This window comes from Monodelphis domestica, chromosome 1, assembly GCF_027887165.1.
Source record: "Monodelphis domestica isolate mMonDom1 chromosome 1, mMonDom1.pri, whole genome shotgun sequence".
NCBI classification, from domain to species: Eukaryota; Metazoa; Chordata; class Mammalia; order Didelphimorphia; family Didelphidae; genus Monodelphis; species Monodelphis domestica.
In genome coordinates this window covers 4,223,112-4,238,089 of record NC_077227.1, presented here as the reverse complement: position 1 = coordinate 4,238,089, position 14,978 = coordinate 4,223,112, and positions in this window count along the sequence as shown.

The window sequence follows — 14,978 nt, the reverse complement described above, 5'->3', positions numbered from 1 at the left end:
TTGAGCCCGCATGATGGGAGAGCAGAGAAGATGGAAGTGGACTCAGTGCCCAGTCATGCTTGACTCCCAGGGACAGGCCAGCAAGAGGCAGGTTCAAGTGACCGTAATCTTCAAAGGACCATTTCTGACCTCAAAGAGCACACAGTGAGGGAATGATGAAAAGAGGGAAGTCAAGGCAAAGCCTTTGCAATTGGGATTGTCAAAGAGATTTGGCATGTGTATGTAGAAGTAGGAAGACATACACCGCTTGGAAAAGTGCCTGTCTATGAGAGAATCCCCACAATATGGGCCATGGATGGAAGGGTGAGAAAGAGCTTTCTTGGCCTTCCACACGACCTTTGGTGGACCAACGAGAGGGCAAAGCTTTTTTTGTTAGCCATGTTGCTATAAATGCTCAACTGCTGTTTCCTGATTGGATTCCACCTTCCTCTTCACGCTTCCCTTTAATTCTGAACACAGCTGCATTATGGACCGCAGACTCTCCTGGTTGGCGTAGATCCAAAGAACCATCGAACTGAAGATCCCAGTATTTGGAGAGTTCTAAGACGAGTCAGCGTGTCTACCTGCAACCAGACACTCCCCCACAGTTTTTTCTACTTCATTAAGTCCCCTGGAGGTCATCGACATCTCACATTTACGACGTCAAAGCTGATGAAGTAGCCAATTGTTTGTGACTTGTCCCCTGGATCTCTGTATCTGGACTCCCTCCCTTCGCCCCTCTGCCTCTCAGCAGCCACCACTTCACTCAGAGAAGACCTGGATGGCCCCTGCCCTCCGTGGTGGCTTCCTCTTCAGATTCATTTGTCTTTGCTGGTCTTCATTTTTCTAGGGACCCCTTCCTTGCCCCTCCTCAGCAGAACTCATCAGAGTTCTCGGAAGGCAGGGGCTCTTTCCTTTAGTCGTGCCCTCCCATAGCAGTGCTGTGGGAAATGCTTCCTGACGCAACGAAGGCTTTCGTGTATCCCATCCAGTTTAGGGCTATTCTTAAGTGTAGCCTCGTCATCAGGTGGAGAGAGCCCAGAGACGATGGAGGGATAGAACGGTGACTGCCAAACACGACAGTCGAGAAGATCAAGGTTACCCGAGAGCATGAAATTAATTCCAGTTAATTTTATTCTGCACTCTTCAAGCTGATTAGCACAAATTACCTTTCATTGCATTTTGAGGTAATCAGCTCGATCCACGGGTGCTATGAAAAAGGCTATAATTACTGTCGATGGAAAGCAGCGTCTGTCTGTGGTGTAGGCTAAAGAAGTGAGTACAGCATCAATGGAAATAACTGCCGGCCCATCTGCTATAGTCATGGGGGAAGTGAAGGTGGGCCAAATGAGAAACTTCCTAGGCTTGCTTTTCTTTGTCTGTTCTTCAGTCTTCGTGGAAATCTGTTTTGGGGAAAATAGGGCTCATGTTCTCCTAGGTTAGTGACATAAAGAACAATAGTATGACCTGGAGAACATTCCTTGGATTTGGAGTAAGGAACAGTCACTTGTTAGCTTAATGACTCTGACTAAGCCATTGAGCTGACTCATGCCTCAGTTTCCCCATTCATAATATGAAGGTGTTTGGATTTGGTGTCCTCTAAGCTTTTTCCTAGCTTTGCATTTCTTATAATCCCACTTAATGCACTTAGAAAATTAAAGGGTTAGATCCTTTTCATTCTCACCCATGCCTCAGTTTCCCCATTTGTAATAGGAAGGTAGTTGGATTTGGTGTCCTCTAAGCTTTTTTCTAGCTTTGTATTTCTTATAATCCCACTTAATGCACTTAGAAAATTAAAGGGTTAGATCCTTTTCATTCTCACCCATGCCTCAGTTTCCCCATTTGTAATATGAAGGTAGTTGGATTTGGTGTCCTCTAAGATTCTTTCTAGCTTTGCATTTCTTATAATCCCACTTAATGCACTTAGAAAATTAAAGGGTTAGATCCTTTTCATTCTCACCCATGCCTCAGTTTCCCCATTTGTAATAGGAAGGTGATTCTTTCTAGCTTTGCATTTCTTATAATCCCACTTAATGCACTTAGAAAATTAAAGGGTTAGATCCTTTTCATTCTCACCCATGCCTCAGTTTCCCCATTTGTAATAGGAAGGTGATTCTTTCTAGCTTTGCATTTCTTATAATCCCACTTAATGCACTTAGAAAATTAAAGGGTTAGATCCTTTTCATTCTAAATACTATAAAAATGGATGGGTGGCCAGGCTTCTGGAGCAATCACTATAAACTTGTTCAAAGTAAATATTTTTTAGAGCTTGAAATGATCAGATTCTCCATCATCTTTTTCCTATTGGACTCTAGCCTTGTATTACTGTGATGCTGAATGGTTTGCCTTGGACTCACACAGATGTCCTCCTGACATTTTTGAGATTGTCTCCCCAAACTGCTCTTCTCTTCCTTTGATGACGGTGAGGGCTATCGCATTTCTTCTGAGGAGTTCTTGTCTCCCAGAACTGTATGTAACGATGACCTGAATGACACTAAATCCGCGCACTCCCATCCGTTTCAGTTCACTGATACCCAAGACACTGATTTTCCATCTTTGCATCTCCTATTTGACCACCTCCGGCTTACCTTGGTTCATAGATCTTACACGTTCCTCTGCCATCGTGATCTTTACTGCATTGAATTTCCTTTTGTCACTCGACTCACCCGCAGCTGAGATTCCTTTTGGCTTTGGTCCAGCTACTTCATCAACACTGGAGTCCCTTGTATTTGTCCTCCACTTGTGCTGGACACCTTCCGACTCGCGGCTTATCTCGTGTCATCCCTGTTTATTATTTTAATACTCTTGATGCAATTTTCTTGGCAAAAGTACAGGAGTGGCTCACTGTGTCCTTCTCCAGTGGATCATCTCAGTCAGAACTCTCTCCCGTGGCCTGTCCGTCTTGCAGAGTATAGCTTAGTTTCATCGTGCTCTGCAAGCCCCTCTGCCACGACAAGGCAGGAAAGGCTCTTCTTATTGCCTGTACAGAACACTGCAATTCCCACCGCGGTGGTTTTGCACATCTTGTTCGCCATGCCTGCACCACTCTCTCTTGTCACCTAGTCTCTTGGCATCCATGGCTCACTCTGGCACTCAGTATAAGTAACGCCGTGGCTGGGAGGCTTCTCCTAATTGTCCGGAGTATTACTGCTCCTCCTCACCCCCTTGAAAATGCTTCATAAAGGCTTTCTAAGTCAGTAGAATGTACTTCCAGGCATCTGAGCCTCTCTCTCACCTCCCCACAGCACAGGAGATATCACTGGGCAAAAGACACGTATCTATGGATTACGTCTTTCATGTTTTGGTTCCTCAGTTTATTCCCTGGCAAACATTCACAAGTTATTCTTCAAATATTAAACCTGTGACTGTACATAATATTTGCGTGCTTCTACTTGTTTTGCTCTTCATGATTTCATGTATGTCTTTCCAATTAAAAACAAACAAACTAACGTGCTCACCGTTTCTTAGAGCACAGGAGAATTCCGTCACAAAATTATACTACGCTTTGTAAAGCCGCTCCCCCAATGATGGACATCCCCTCAGTTTCCCATCTTGCCCACCACAAGAGAGCTGCTCTAAACATTCTGGAACGCTCAGGTTCTTTTCTTTTTTCCCTCTGCCCCTTGGGAAACAGACCCAGCCACAGTATTCTAGTTTTATAGTTCTCTCAGTGTAGTTCCCAGATGCTCTCCAAAACGGTTGGATCAGTTCACAGCTCCACCAACAGCGTATTAGTATCCTTACTTTTCCGCATCCCCTCCAACATTTGTCATTTTGGCCTTTTGTCATTTTAGCCAATCTGATGCATGTGAGATGATACCACAGAATTGTTTTGGTTTGAATTTCCTTAATTAGTAGTGATTTAGAGTATTTTTTCCCCATATACCTACACATAGCTTTAATTTTCTCATGCAAAAACTATTTATATCTTTTGCCCATTTATCAACTGGGGGACCTAAAGTTTTTTAAATTAGTATGATCTCATGCACACGTTTTACTCCACCCCTGTTCAATATGTAAGGTCTCTGAGAGCACTGACAATTCTCTCAGTGTTTGCTTAAATTATGCCCAGCACATAGTAGGGTTTTTAATAGATACTTGTGGGATTGAATGGAAGAAAACTGATCTTATTTGAGTGATAAATGCTCTAAAATGATGGAAACTTTTCATGGGAGTTACTGTTCTTTTTTGAAACGGTGAGAGAGAAAAAAGAGAACCAGAAATGCTCTGACATCTCCCACTAGCTTTGGGGAAGACGAGATTTCATTGGCATAGAGAAAAGAGAGTGAAGATTCTATAGAGTCATATTCTATCAGATGTCAGCCCGGGAAGGACGGGGATGTCTTCAGAAGGAAATTCTTAAGACAAAAGAAACAATTCCACTGATGAGGAAAAGAGAGAGCAGCCTAAAGAAACAATATTTATATCCAAGAGGCTCAGGAACTCGGATTTTAAAAAGACATGTGCGGAAGGATGGATGATGGAGGATAAACATGAAAGTCTGGCGCAGGCACATAAGACAAGTGTTAGAAGTGATGACGGAGTTCAAGAATTGCTCTGGGCAACCCAGACAGGACTGAAAGAAAAGGCAGAGTGACTCAGTTGTTCTGTTTGTTTTCTCTGCCCCACACACTTTTCTTGGGATGTCGAGAATGAGGAATTTAGACCTCTTCCATTCTGTTGTCTTTCTTGAAAGCTTAGTAATATTCCTGAGACTGTAGTTTAAAAAAAAAAGGAATTAACCCCAGGAAACTAAGGAAAACGTCGGCACCACCAAATTGAGCTGAGAAAATCTTGTGCTGTATCTTGTGTAGTTTTTGGGTAATCCATTATTTGTCCATATTTTACCTTTCTCTGAAGACCCTGGTGGCTCCCACAGAGCTTGCTAAGCCTCAGCAGTGTAACTTTGGTTGTAGCCCTTAATTTCATGAGCGTTTCTACAGACTCATTGATCTCCCAAACCTGTCTGCTCGATCCTCCTCGTTCTATACATGAATGACTGACTGATTGAATAAATACGAAGTCCTTACTCTGTGCTACGCGCTGTCCCAAGACCTGGGGATACAAGGAGACCAGCAAGAAATCTTTGGTCTTTAGGAACTCAATTTCTAATAGGAGATAATCAAACGCAGGGGAGGTTTCGGCTATAAGTCACATGGAAAATTCCAGTGGCCTTTGGGGTGTAGCAGCAAAGCAGATGGTAATTTTCTCTAATGTCAAGTCTAGCCAGCAAGAATTAGTTAAGTGCTTACTCTGTGCCTGGCTGTGCTATTCCCATGGATAAGATGATACATCTTTCTGATGGGCAGCCGATCCGTTCCGGTGAGCACTTTGAAGAAAGAACTTTAAGTAAGCTGAGGCTACTGGGGAGGCAAGGCTGCAGCCCCTTCAGTCTTAACGGAGAGGTTGCATCCCCAAAGGGGCTGGTTCCTGCATGGTGGCTGTCATCCACTGGAGCTGAGTAGGTGGGCTGCCCTTCTCAAGCCTCTTGGCCGCAGAATTCTGGGCTGTCTCAATGGTGGTCAATGGTCAGACAGTCAACAATAACATAAAATGCCTACTATGTGCCAGAAATTGGTCAAAGAGACAACGGGGGCAAGACTTAGCTTCCATGTTGCCTCTTGTCCCTTCCCAAGGAAGTCTTCTTGCTTTAGCACTGTGATGGCTGTGGGAACAGGGCTGGAATCGAATCTTCTGATCGAGGGGGTATATGGGCATGACTTCTCAAGACTTGTGGGCTTAGTATTCTGCTTTGTCTCTCCAGGGCTGGGAAGTAGTGCTGGTCAAGGTAAATGTGACAGTTTAACTTCCTTGGCTGCCTCCTCATTCCTCAAAGCCCCTCGTGCTTCATCTGCCTGGCGAAGCCTGTCCACCAGTAGGATGGACACCTGACAAAGGCCAGTAGGTTTTAGTGGGCTGTGAGCCCCCTTGCCTCAATAGAGTGATTGAAAGTCGTTTGGCTGAATGCCATGGTAGGGTACGAGAGTCACCATGGCTAGATGCAGGGAAGGGATCATCCTGCTGTGTTCCGTGCAGGTTTGACAACATCTTGTCCCATTTTCGAGAAGATTTTCAAGGCGACGTGATAGGAAGAGAAGAGAGAACCCTGGGCTCGCCCTCTGTATCCCAGGTTCGAATTTCACCTCCGACTTTTTTACTAGCTAGACTTTTCATGTCTATGAACAAGTCATCTCATGGTCTAATGCCAAGGCAGCAAGAGGTCAGCCCCTGGCAGTGTCTGACACAGAGTGGGCGCTGAGTAAAAGCTCATTGATTGGTTTGGGGGAGGAGTCAGGTCACCCTGTTCTACCTCGGATTCGCTCATTTGTCCAATGGGAATATTGCTTTCTAGGATCGTTGGGCTAACACGTAAAGCGTTTCCAAGCCCTGTCATGCTCACTCATCGTGCCGAGAATGGCAGTGAGCTGTGAATGTGCTCGGAACATAAGCTGGAGCTCGGAGAGGTTTTCCTTGGAGAAGAGAAGACTCGAGGGCGAGGCGGCCCGTGTGCTCACGTGTGCCCAGGGGTGCCTGGTGAGGGGAGTCTTGAGCGCGTTCTGGATGGTCTGCGAGGGCAGAACGGGGTCCTCTGGGTAGCAGAAGCAGAGTGGACGATTTCACCCAGATTTCTTGGGAAACTTCCGAATGATGGCGGCCTCCCAAAGCTGGACTTTCTCAGAAGGCAGAACTCCTCCTGCCCGAGGCTCTTCGGACACAGGCTGGGTGGGCTTCCTGTCCAGCTGGGGCTCTGCCCCAGTGGTCTCTGGAGTCTCTGGCAGCCCCGATAGGCTGGGATTCTAATAACGGGTCTTTTGGAGATGGGAGAACGTGCAGGAGGTCAGACGACCACACGCATCCAATGTTGCTGTGCTTCTGGGGTCATCCTTCTCCCCAACTTCTGCTCCTGCATGGCTACCTGCTCCCTCCCTTCCACACCAAGTTCTCTGCGTTGTAGAGCGGCCATTTTCTTAGCTAGACTTCAGAAACAAGCTGGTTCCCAATGACATTTTCACCACTGAACAATGAAATGGCTTATTGGATTTTAAATTATTTCTTGATTTAAAAGAAAAAAAAAACCACCCACTCACCCCCACAGCAGCACCTTTCCTACCAGAGCTGCTTTCTAGCCAGACAGTCATTTATAAGCTCGGAGCCCTGGGGGGCTGTAACCAAAGAGACGACTGTCTTAACGACTGTCGCGTTCCTGATGCCTTTACAAATACAAGTTAATAGCATCTGGAGACACAGAATATATTCTCTGCTTGGGTGTAAGCTGCCAGTGGCTACTTGTTGTGGAGGCTTCCCAGAGCAAGTTGGCAATGAGCAATTCCTTGGGGTCTGCTAATAGCCAATCTTGCCATTTACCGCTGAAATACTAAACTGTGAAGTTCCTCTTACAGAAGGACGGTGTTGAGCAGCAGAGCCCGGCACTGCGATCGACTGGCCTGGAGCTTGGGTTGAATACCTGGAACGGGGGAGGATTTTCCACAGCAGATAAACGAGGTGATGAAGCTCAACTCCAGCCTGGGTGGCCCTCTGAAGAAGCTTTCCATTTCATAGTGCAGCGGTCCAGGGGATCCCTGGCACTCGATGAATGGCTCATCGTTGATGTGCTCAGTGTGCCCTCCAGACCATCATCTAGGGTGGTGATTGGCGTCCTGGAGCCGAGATGGCCAGAAAGAGCCACACGAAGACTTAGACTCGGTGACTGCATCTCAGGACCCGCCATTCAAAGCTGCTGATGTTAATGCATTTTCCTGACAAGAATGCCAGGAGAGACTCTATGGGATGCTTTCCTAAAGTCTATGTATGCTGTGCTGACATGGTGCCCCTGCCAATATGTCTTCATCCCCCCACAGTTCTTGAGATGATCTCGCTCTCTGCTCAAACCATTGCTCTGCTCTCTTTCTTTTGTTTATGGCCAAACATCATGGAAGGGTTTGTCTATTCTTCTGGCCTTTGTTCCCTTGTCTCCACCTCACTTAGCTGAGCCAGAGTCTACACCCTTAGCCTTAATTTCCTCACTTTTCCTTCCAACTTTGCTATTCCACTCCTTGAAACATTTTCCTCCAAGATTCTCAATGGTCCTCACTGAAAAACAGAGTGGCTGCATTTTTCTTGATGCCCTCACATAGATATTTGCCCGTTCCCTTCTCCTGGATACTCCTGTGCCTCGGACGCTGCTCTTTTGGTCCTTCTCTTACTTCTCTGATCATCTCTTCTCTGTCTTCTTTGAAGAATTGTCCTCTAATCCAGTAAACATTTTTTAAACTCTCACCTTCCATCTTGGAATCAGTATTGTGTACTGGCTCCAAGGCAGAAGAGTGGCAAGGGCTAGGCCATGGGGGTTAAGTGACTTGCCCAGGGTCCCACAGCTAGGAAGTATCTGAGGTCAGATTTGAATCCAGGTCCTCTCTGCTCCAGGCCTGATGTTTTATCTGCTCTATCCACTGTGCTGATTGCACCAGGCTCTGAGGACACAAGGACTAAGAATGTGTCCTCACACATTCATACCGAGAAGTTATGTTATGGGAGAGATGGAACATAGCTATCTGAACAGATGCAATATATGGGTATAGCAAAGTAGTTAAATATGATGTCACCTGCAAGGAAGGGAACTAATGTTTAGGGAATTTGGCCTTCACTTCATACAGAAGAGAAAGCATCAGGGACGGAGGATGCTCCAGGAGGCAGGGGTAAGGAGCGCGTGCTTTCTAGGCAGATGAGATGGCCAGTACATTGACGCTGATGTAGAAAATGGGAACAGAAATTAGGCCAACTTAGTTGGGTCACAGAGAGCAGAAATACAGATGCATGTTCAGGAAATGCTGGAAAGAATGGGATAGGACTAGGCTGGGAAACGTTTTCAGTCTAAACTGAGTTTGGACTTCATCCACGGGCCAATGGGATGTCAGTGGAACTGATCGAGAAGGAAAATCAGATATTATGATCTATATTGAAGGGAGATTGCTTCGGCCTTAGTTGGTCATAAACACTAAAGTGGCGAGAGACTTGAGGCGAGGAGACCAATTAGGAGGCTTCTGCAGTCATAATGTAGGCTCTATGTAATGAGGGCATGGACTGAGCTGGCAGTTGTGTGAATGCAGAAAAGGCCAAGATGTGAAAGATGTTGTGGGGTTAGAAATGGCAAAATCTAGCAACTGATTGTATACATAGAGTTAGAGAAAAATGAAGAGTCTTGGTGAATGGCATATTCACAAATAGAGGATACAAGAAGAATTTCAGTGGAATAGGGAATTTGGGGAAAAGGGGTGATTTGAGGAAAAGTTAAAATTTAGTTTTAGACTTGTTGAGTTTGAGATATCTCTGGGACATCCAGTTGGAAATATTCAATAAGTAACTGATGATCCAAAACTAAAGCTAAGGGGAGAGAAGCATCTCAAATAAAAAAAAAAAACCTGTGATAAAGAGAAACCGAGGCACAAAAGGTTCAAGCTCAATCTATTTTTTGACAGGGCTAGAAGTTACCAACAATAGAGGTCAGTGGTTCCTCATTAATCAAAGATCCCAAATATAGTCAGAGCAACTTTTTTGAGGTTTGATGTTTACATAAAATTCAGTGATGCATTCTTATCTAAGATTGTGATTGTTTTTTTTTTAAGCCTTGCGTTCCATCTTGGAATAAATGCTGTGCATTGGTTCTAAGGCAGAAGAATGGTTAGGGCTAGGCAATGGAGTCAAGTGGCTTGCCCAAGATCACACAGATAAGAAGTGTCTGAGTCCAGATTTGAACCTAGGACCTCCCATCTCTGAGCTTGGCTCTCAATCTACTGAGCCACCCAGTTGCCCCCATAACTGGTTCTTAATTACACTATCTGACAATTTGACAAAGAGTCTTCATTCAACATGGCAACAGGAAAACCCAAATTAGAACAACATTCTCTTGGAAAGCCTCATCACAGCTAACTCTGCATTGCCCTTGTAAAGGGTGAAATTATGGCTGAGACTGAATGTATAATTAATTTAGGTCACCAAGGATTTTATTTATAAAAATCCTAATGAAAAAACCCAAATAATAAAATACCCAAGTGAGCTGCCAAATTTTATGGTGATTTAATTGACATGGTAGCGAAAATTAAGAAGGGAGAAGGAAAGGGAGAAGGATTTTTCCCTCCCCCCGCCTGGCTGGTACTGGGTGGGAAGATTAGAAGATCTAGAAAGTAAGGGTTTGGAGTGTGAAGGAGGAAGGAATCAACCTGAACTCCAAAAGGGGCTCAGCTGAGATGCCTGAACCTGAATCAGGTCAAGGACAAAACTCACTGCCACCCCCAAGATGTCGGATCCCCTAGCACACTGCCAGCCAGAGTCGCCTCTCCAGGGAAAGAGAAAGAGGCAGGAAGTGACGTGCCTTATATGGACAGTTTTACAACACTTCTGCGTTTCATCTGTACCAATGATGACTTAGCTTAACTTAGGACAGCCCAGAGGTCTGCCCTTTTTTTGCACATGTCTGTTTCAACAGACATCTCCTCAGATAATTAAATCTTGAGTTTGATGTAGACCTTCAAAATCTTGTTAAACTGAGTAGGGTGGAGAATGTAGAGTTTCCAAGACCTGATTCTGTTATTCCAAGTATCTCCATTGTTACTGATCAGGAAATAGCTAAATCACATCTTCTAAAGAATGGTCTGATTAGGGTGGAATAGTTTTAAAATCCACATCCTCCAGGACTAGGGGTCTTCCTGAGTGCGTGGTGTTATACCATTATCATCTCTCTAGAAAAATTTCTGGAAAATTTCTCATCTACCTGTACTAGTGGAGTCCAGAAGTAGAAAAACATCCTGTGACCATGTTGAATGATTTTGTTAATCTATCTTCTTATCTTCCTCAACTGGAATACTTTTTTTGTTTGCTTACTGAGAGCTGGGCATCAGGCTTGCACAATGATAATTTAAGCCCTAAAACTTGGCTGAAATAACTACTATTATATTGAATAAACATTTTTTCTTTATTTTATTTTAATAACAAATCTCCACATAAGTTTTCCAAAGTGATATGATTTGTATTGCCTCCCTCCCTTCTTCCCTCCCCCTTCCAGAGTTGACAAGCAATTCAGTGTGGATTATACATGTATTATCAAGAAAATCACATTTCTATACTACTCATTTTGTAGGTGAATAATTATAAAACCCAAACCCCAAGTTATATAGCCAAATAGTCAAGTGATAAATCATATGTTATAATCTGCATTTATACTCCAACAATCCTTTCTCTGGAGGTGGATAGCATTCTTTTTCACAAGTTCTTCCAAATTGTCCTGAATGATTGTATTGCTCTTAGTAGCAAAGTCTATCACATTTGATTGTTCCACAATATTGCAGCCACTGTGTATAATATTCTTCTGATTCTGATTATTTCACTCTGCATTGGTTCATGTAGGTCTTTCCAGTCTTTCTGAAATCATCCTGGGATGAACAAAACTCTTAACTATGGATTAATAATCCATTTCACTGAAGAAAGTTCTTTCTCTCCATGCATGCATACATGTGTATGTCTACATTCATGTACATGCATATCTCTGCACACAGAGGCACGTGTTGTCTGGATGAAGCCCCAGTGCCTTTTGGTTATCATTGCTTGGTTTTTGCAGTATTTGTTATCTATCAGGTACAAAAGATAATGGGATATTTTACCTGTAATCAGAATATTGGTTAATAATGGTCAACAGCTGGCCGACTTCATACTCTCCCATTAAAAAAATTGGGACATTTTCTCTTCTCCAATCTTGACATACTATTCCAGTTTTCCTTAATTTGGGGAGATTATGAATAGTGATGGCAATGACACTGAGAAGTTTTTTAATAACTGGATTGGATTGAATTGAAATTAAGGCCCTTTAGACACTTGGTCAGGACTTTGTTCCTTATCTCATGTATCAATTATAAACAGCTACTGTTCTTTAAGTTCTTTCCAGTTCAATAGCCATTTTAGTTGGCAGAGAAAATGAGCAAAATAAGTGATCAGTCGTTCTTCCATCTTTTCTTTTCCAGTTGTCCTCAGGAACAGCTTCTCTTTGGTTTTCCAAACCTTCACCTCTCTATGGAACAGCCTCTTTTTTAGAGTTTCCTCTTTTCTCCAGGATAACTAAATGCCTTTTTAGTTGTCTTGAGCTTTTCTTGCTGGCTTCAGTCCATTGAACTTTTGGCATTGCTGGAAATATTCCTTCACAATCATGACATGGGTTTTTACTTCTATTCTATTACCTACTATTACCTAGGCACTAAAAAAAAAAACCCCAACAACATATATTGGTTGCTGACTTCTGTAAATCTTGAAATCTTTCAGACTTGTGAATGTTAAAAATTTCCCCATCGGGGAATTCTTAATTGGAACAAATTCCCTATTGAGAAACATTCTCCATTTTGAAGTGAGAACTCGCCAGGATCAGAAATGGGAGGACCTCTACTCCACCCATACTTAAGACTGCTTTAGGGGAGAAAACTCCTTGCTATGGGAGGACCCCTACTCTACCCGTACTTAAGACTGCTTTAGGAGAGAAAACTCCTTGCTAAACAATGAAAGTACTTAGACCCATGCTTATAATAAAGCAAGGAGTTCTTTGAGTCAGGCCTGTTTTTAGAATTGATACAATGGGATGCTAGGTACCTAAAAGGGTCGGGCAAGTTTTCTCTTGATGAGATTAGTTGACTCAGCTGTGTTTTCTCTCGATCAGACTTACTGAGGAGATTGGTCGACACAGCAGCATTTTTTCTGATTCAGACTTACTGAGGAGATTAGTCGACTTAGCAGGAATTTAGATGGGCAGTCCTTTGGAAAGCATCTACAGTGATTGGTAGATGTAGGGACTTAGGGGAGGTGACATGGGAGAAAACCCCCTATATAAGAAAAAGCAGAATCTCTTGAGGAGATATCCTTTTGGAGGATCTCTGATGAGGACCGCTTGGGAAGAATCTCTTGAGAGAGGCTCTGGAGAAGGGAAGCTCTTGCAGGACAATCTCTAAGGAGGTCTAAGGGGACTCTGTCCCTCTGGAGGCTCTGGAGAGAGGCCCTTTGGAACAGTCTCTGGCTGGAAGGCTCTCTGGTGAAGACAGCTGAGATGGACCTGGCCTGGTGTCACTAGAATCCTTGTTCAGGCAGACCTTGTGGTGAGTGTTAAAAGACTGACTGACTGAGTCTCTCTCTTAAGACTCAGGTCTAGGCCATATTGGCTTGAGGCCCTTCATAATTATTCCTTTCCTACTCTTTCTCTAATTCCTCATTATATTATTAATTAAAAATCTCTATAAAACCCAGTTGACTTGGGTATTTGAATAATTGGGAATATTTCCCTGGCAACCACCTTATATTTGATTTAAAACCAAGACACTGTAGTGAAACATATTTTCTGCGGTCAAATTTACTCACCCTCTCTTATATCTATCACAATTTATATCTTCCACCATTTTAACTCACTACAGTTTAAGACCTCAACCATTTAAAATCTAACACTTCTCTGTGCAGCCACACCATTTCTTTAGATGACTTCTCCCTTTCCTATTCAGACTTTGTCTTTTGATGTTCAGAATTTGGTCTTGAGAATTTCTTATATGTTTTGGGTTGAGTTTCTCCATAAAAATCTCTTTTCTGAAACCTTTGAAATCTGATCTTTCCAAATCTATGGCAGTCTATGCTAATCTTTTCTTCTTATCTTCTTTATCACAGATCTTATATGTTGTTTTCCCTTTATCCCAAGAGTCCCATCATTTCCTTATTAGTAGCCATTTTTTCCTTATTATTGAGAATAAAGTTCAGAAAAAATCTTTCATTTTGTTGGTTTCTCAACATTTTCCCAGCATTTTTCATATATGTTAAGTACATACTTGGTGCTTAACCAATGTTTGTTAGTTGATATCTTCAGGATGAAATTATAATTAAAGTAAATAAACAAACCAAAAAAAAAATCCCCTTATTCTCCAATGCAGAAAACTCCAATCTCTTCTGGGAGGCTGGCCTCCCATTGTTACTTCTATAACTCTCCCTTACAAGGTTTGTGATTTCTTTCTTTAATTTTTCATTAATTTTCTCTTTTTGTTCAGGTAGTCTTGTTATATACTCCATATTGCTTCCATCATAATGACTGTATCACTTCATAGCTTACTGAATGGTGCATCCAGGCATGGTATTCCACAGGCCTTCTGTTACTGACCATTTCTCTTTTTTGGGTCTTTTTTGCTAATTTATTCCATGGGAGGTAAAATCTCAATGATGTTTTGATTTGTATTTCTCATATAATTCATTAATGGTTTGGGGCAATATTTCATACTGCTCTTAATAGTTTGTAATTCACCATTTGACCACTTTTCCATTAGGGAATCGTTCTTGTTCTTATATATTGGCATTGATTTCCCATATATCTTGGATATCTTCATTTATCAGAAATAGTTGGTGCAAAGATGTTTTTTATCCCAATCGACACATTTAATTTTCCTATATGTATTGATTTTTGTCTGTATGAAAGCTTTTCTATTTCATGTAATCAAATACATCTATCTAGGGAAGTTCATTCCTGGGTTAACACACATATGAATATATATATATATATTCTCACACACAAATGTGTAGTTTCTATCATCCATTTCACTTATCTACTTTTATGTTTATATATGTGTGTGTGTGTGTGTGTGTGTGTGTACCTAATACCAAATAGTCTTGCTCATTACTGTTTTATAACACAATTTAATGCTGGAAGGGCTGTTTACTTTCTCTTTTTCTTTTCTTTTTATTATCATGCAAAACACAGTTCCATATTGGTCATTGTTGTAAGAGCGCTCTCATATAAAACCACAACCCCAAATAAACCTGTAAATACAATGTTATGACAGATAGTCTGCTTTGATCTGCATTCATCCAACTTCAGTAGTTCTTTTACTGGAGGTGGATAAAACTCTGTCATAAGACTTCCAGGATTATTTCAGATCATTACATTTCTGAGAGTAGCCAAGTTGTCACAGTTGATAAGTGTACAATGCTGTTGTTAC